Raw genomic sequence first — 6014 nt, forward strand, 5'->3', positions numbered from 1 at the left:
ACTGGCTCCCCTTATGCACGTGGGCCTTTCTGGGTGCGCCCCGGTGGCCTGCAGCAGAGAGCTCTCTCCCCGAGCTGCCTGAGGGAGACTCAGACGCATTCTGCCACCTGCCTCCCTTTTATTGCTCATTATCTCCTCACCCCGAGCTGGACCCAGGCCCGAGTGAATGTGGGGACACACTGCTGGTTCAGCACGCTCCCTCCTCAGACACACGGGCGCGCCTGCCCCTGTCACCGAGACACATGTCCTTTGAAGCCTCCAGGCCCAGAAAGGCCATTTCTGTCTCATTTTCTCATTCCTGGGAGGATATGAGAAGGCACTTTAAAATTTCAGGAAAGCAAATAAGTGGGAAATGACATTTGCCGATCAAAGCAACGGCATCCTTTCCCAGGACAGAAGGAGCCTTCTAACGCAATTGTCTGACTGACTTAATTTAATTTCCCTGTTTGTACACGATGGGAGGGCGAGTGGATGGAATGACGTGAGAGGCCGGTTGGTCTGTCCCTGGCCAGGCGGGCAGCTGCGCCGCCGTCTTGTCTGGACACAGGGGACTCCCGAGCGAGTGCCGTTTCTTCTCCGGGACAGGAGGTTGGGTCTTTCCCCTCAACCAGCGGTTTTCAACCCTTTTCGTCTCAGGGCCCACATAAGCTAATAATGACTAGGATTCTGTGGGACGCCAGAAAATACGTTATGTTTTTTGCCAATCTGGCAAAAACCAGATAGGTGTGATTTTGATTCATTCACACCAGGTGAGTGTTACTGTCTTAGCTGTTGTCTTTATTATTTTTAAAAAGATTTTATTTAGTTATTTTTAGAGGGGGGAGGGAGGGAGAAAGAGGGAGAAACATCAAAGAGTGGCTGCCTCTCATGCGCCCAGGCCTGTGCCCTGACTGGGAATTGAACTGGCGACTCTTAGGTTTTCAGGCCGCCACTCAATCCACTGAGTCACACACCAGCCAGGGCCTGTTTTTTATCTGACAGTCTAAGGGAAAAGAGGTCAGCGCCCCGACTAAACAGCCGGGTGCTGCATGTTTTAAAATCTCCGGCAGCACACGGGTTGAAAATCGCTGTTCTGGACCCAGGAGACGCCCAGAGGGCAAGAGCTTGTTTTCGGTCACCCACCACTTGCAGGTGAAGGGGTTCAGTGCGGCTTCCCCACGGGGCACTCTGACCCCGGGACCGGGGCCAGTGAGGCCTTTGTGTCAGGCCTGACCGGGCAGCCGCGCGGGGGCTGCTCCGCCTTCCCAGAGCCCGCAGGGAGGTTGGCGCCGGTCCCAGGCCCACCCCTCTATGTCCCTGAGGCACGAAGTTTACCTCCTTAAGGGGAAACCCCCTCGCAGGGCCCCTGCGGGTGTCAGGTCCTAAACTGGGAACCAGGGACATAAAGTCAACTGAGACCCAGTCCCAGGGCAGGAGATGCACACTCGCCTGGAAATGTCAGCAAAACGGGGACAGGCCCAGTTTGGTCCCCGAGGTCATCTCCAGGCCACCGTCTCAGGGACCTCCGGCCACTCTCTTGCTCTTTCCTGATTCCTGTGGACCTGCCCCTTCCGTTTCGAACTTACAGACAGGCAAGCCTCTCCCATCTTGAGAACTACAGACCTTGACTCCCCGTTCCCTCCCAGTGAGGGTCCTTCTCTTCGCCGCACAGCCAAGCCTCTGTCTGTCTGTCTCCTCTCTTCTTACTTTCCACTGACCCCTCAAGCCACTCCCAGTGAATGTCAACCCTGCCCCCCGCCTCCCCGGGTTGTCCCCAGGGCAGCCACCTCACAAACCCCCGGCCCCTCTCGGCGTGTCCAGAACAGCAGACAGCGGTCCTCTCCCAGAAGCACTGCCCGCTTCGGCCTCGCAGCCCCACTGTTATTCTAGAGTTTTATAATTTGAACACCGTGGGACCTAGTGCATGGCAGCGCCCACGAACTCCAGCCAGCAGCGTGGCTCACCCCCCGGTGAATATTCGTCACGTGGAGCAGGCACTCACCAACGTTCACAGTGGCTCTATCCACAGCTCGAGTGGGAACGGCCCAGCGGCCACCAACAGGTGACTGGGCAGACAAGGTGTGCCACATGTGTGTGTATGCCTGTATGAAGTGTGATATCACATATCACAGTCATACACAGGAACGTTCTTCAGCCATAAAAGAAAACCTCATTCATGCCACAACATGGATGAACTTGAAATATCATGCTGAGTGAGCTGCGCCAGACCCCAACGTCACCTGTCATGCAATCCCACTCACGGGGGACTCAGAACAGGCCACTTACGACAGAGCGTGCGTGGAGTCGGGGGGCAGACGGGAGGGTGTGGGGGGGTTGTTGCTTAATGGCACCGCGGTTTCCTTCCGGACAATGTCCAGGTTCTGGAAATTGTGGTGCTTCCACCGCCTATAGACACACTTAATGCCGCGGACTCTGCCCATTAAAGGGGTGAAGGTGGCACGTTCTATGTTCCACGTGTCATATTTTAAAGAACTACTCAACAGCCCCTGGCCCCAGCCAGGGTGGGGTCCCGAAACACTTGCACGGGACCCACCAGAAGGCGCCCAAGGACAGACAGGGGAGCAAGGAGGGGGGGGATCAGGAAGCCCAGACGGGGCAGCTAGAAGCTCTCACATGCCAGCAATGACCTTCCAGGTCAGGAGTCTCAGTAAATGTGCCAAAGAAGAGACCAGAACTGGCAGAGGGGATGAGAAAGCCCAACCCAGCGACACAAGGTCCGAAATGAGAGCTTCGTTTCGGGTGTAGCCCAGGTACGTGGAGGGTGAAAGGCCGACCGAAGGCACCGGTGCGTTTGTCACACACCAACCTTGGGGCCGGGCTGTGCTCACACCCATGTCATCGGTGATCGGTGAGCCACCCTATAAAATTTCATCTTGCAGATAGACAAAGTCCACCTTTACGGCTACGTGGACTCGTATGACTGTTTTCCCGCACAGGCCAACCTCAAAAAAGTACGTTACCTGACCCAGGGCCCCTCCCGGAGGCACAGCAGGGGCCTCTCCCGGCGGCTCCCAGGGACTGACACATGCCCGACGGGAAGGGACACGCATTTTCCTCTTCTCTTGTGACACTTGGCTCCTGTGGGGTGGGAGGGTGCCACGCTGACCTGCAGGGTCACACACGCCTGCTGGGGTGGCCGCGGCCTTCCTGGGGCTGATGCCAGTCCCCCTGTGCTGGGGACCAGAGTTCAGCTGTGGCGTAAATTGGCAACGCAGGCCTGCCCTGCTGTCTCTGGAGTGAGGGAAGGGGGGTTGGGGGGCCGAGGCTTTTTGTGGCAGGAGTGGAGCCCCAAGGAGCAGGAGCAATGTGAGGCTGGTCCTCTTGGTTCCCCTTCTCCTTCCGTTCAAGTTCAAGAGCAGGGTCTCTTGACTGAGCCTTTGAACTGAGGCACGAGACAGGGACCCACTGTTTCTATTTTATCTCCCATTGGTTTCCGGGGTACGGCCTAGGGTGAGACAATCATTCACTCGGCATATTGATCCCCCAACACGTCCAGGAGCAGAGCGGGCCCCACAGGCAGCCGTCTCGGTATTATTGACCGCGCTTGTCATGCTGTTTACTTTCTGGTTATTGTTTTATAGCTGCCAGGCCCTGCCCCTGCCCCTCCCCCCCCNCCCCCCCCCCCCCCCCCCCCCCCCCCGCCACATCTGGGGCCACCACCTGTCCTCTCTGTGTGTTTGCAAGCCTCTTTCAGTTTCTTTTGCAGAATTTTATTTCTTAGGTAAACACAGACGGGCAAGGCTTTCTGTTGAAATATTTGAGTACGTGTACAGATAGTTTCCAGAATCAGGAATTAACTGTGGACTTGTGAGACAACTCCCCCGCCCCGTCCATACATCCGTCCGGAGCTGACCTCCATGAGGCCTGTGCGGCACTGACTGATACATCACGAGGGGCACTTGCGGGAGGGCGGGTGTCCTGCTCGAGGGGTCGGGGCGTCTGGGCTCACCCCTGGGCTGAGCGCCTGCCACGCGCACAGGCGTTTCCGCCCCCCGTCTCCCCGGTGGGCGTCTCGGGGACCATGGAAGCATCCAGAGGCACGTGCTGACTGTGTGCGGGGGCAGACTTGGGGGCAGCCGCTTCGAGGTCATCATAAATACACGGGAAGTGACTTTTCTTAGGATGTTTATTTCCAGGGCAGCCGCAATACCTGTTAGTCGCCAGAAGCAGACTCTGAGAGACAGGTGTCACTCCCGGCCACTCTGGCAGATTCTACTTACTGACCGCGTTTTTCTGGTGGGGAGCCTCTGACCCTGTCCTTTCCAGTTTGGAAATTGGAAGAACGAGTTCATGGGAGGTGAGGAGGTGGCGTGCGCGCTCTCCCCGGTTCTGGAGGGCCAGAGTTGGAGAGCGAGGTGTCCGCAGGCTGGGCTGCTCCCTCTGGGGACTTGCCTCTGTCCTGGCTCCAGCGCTGGCCGCCCTCGCGTGCCTTGGCTTGTAGGGCCATGACCTTAGTCTCTACCTTTGCGTCACCTTCTCTGTGTTTGTCCCCTCGTGTCTCTGTCTCCTCCTCGTCTTCTAAAGACACCTGCCGTTGGATCTGGGGACACTTGGATTACCCAGAGTGATCTCCTCTTCAAAACCCTGTACCTCTGCCCAGACCTCATTCCCATACTAGGTCGCTGTCGGCAGCTCTGGGTGGACATACCCGTGGGGGTGGGGCTGGGGCTGCCAGTCACCCCCCCCCCCCCCGACAGTTATTTGTGTGATTTTAGTTTTGGAAGAAGGTTGTTGGAAGCCGACCAGCAGCCGTCCCTTGACTCAGTCGGGAGGGATGAGATGCATCTGCACAGCAGAGGCAACTGTGGCTGGACTTCCTGTCTCTCTCCCTGCATGTCTGTCTTTGCGACTCATAGGTGGTGGGATTGTTAGACAGCTGCATTTCAGGCCCAATGACCTGCATAGTTCCAATGAAGTTGTACGAAATAATTTCTTGGCCATAGAACAAAGTCCCCCTGATGGGGGAGCCCCTGAACGTCTAAAAGTTGACGAGTAACAGCCCCTCCTCCGCCTTGGACAGGAATATGTATTGATGGAACCAGACAGGTAAAGAAACAGGAGAATTTGGTTGTTGCAGACCCTCTCCAGCAGAGTCCACCTGTTGTGGCTGACGACGAGAATGAATGCACAGGCGACAACAATCCTGTGTGGAAAAAGGGAACAGACACGACCACTCTCTCAAGGGGAGAGAGCCTACGGATGCCTTGGCCACTCCCTCAAGAGGGGAGCACCCCGACCCTTGCCTAGACAGGCTTTTATTGTTTTCCTGGGGTCTCACATCAGAGAAAGATGTATTATCTATCACATAGAACATTATTGTCCACATTCTAGGTACAATCGAGGAAATAAAAATTACATGCAGAGGGGGATGGCAATGAGCTCATTAGCTCTTTCCTTGGGAGAACTCACACAGGCTTTGGAAGTTACCTTGAGGATAAACAATATACATTTGTTGCTTTAGACCAGGGTGAGGGAGTTTTAGCAAGAGCAAGCCGTAACAATCTGTAAGCATTTTCTAGGCCTGATTCCCATGGGACAACTCGGTTTGAAGGTCTGGCTCCTGCCCACCACGTCGCTTCTGCAGGTTTTCCATACGGAGCTTAGTCACATTTGTCAGGCCAAGACAAACCGGTCCCCTACAGCTGGTTAGCTACTGCAAACTAAGCAGGTAGAAACAATTACCAAGGAGTCAGAGTCCATCTTACGTAAAGAAACATTTTAGACAGAAAGATAGATAGCAAAGTTAGACACCACAAAGGCCTTGTAATGAATTTCCTATAATCTCTGCTTGGTCTAGTGTTTCCTTTTTTCCCATGTCAAATTCTGAGAACTTTAATAAACAATAAGACATTTAAACTCTGTACATACAGTTATTTCCAGTCGTCTGATTAATGGCTCTCCTGGTCAAAACCACCTTTGTTTACCTTAACTGAAACTATGGAATTTCCTGTCCTTTTTCTAGTTACCTCTGCATTGATTTTTTTCTGCTTAACTGATCGCGCCATCCACCTGTT

The sequence above is a fragment of the Sturnira hondurensis genome, unplaced genomic scaffold (genome assembly GCF_014824575.4).
Source record: "Sturnira hondurensis isolate 20B ecotype Veracruz unplaced genomic scaffold, ASM1482457v3 Scaffold0007217, whole genome shotgun sequence".
In the NCBI taxonomy this organism is placed as follows: domain Eukaryota; kingdom Metazoa; phylum Chordata; class Mammalia; order Chiroptera; family Phyllostomidae; genus Sturnira; species Sturnira hondurensis.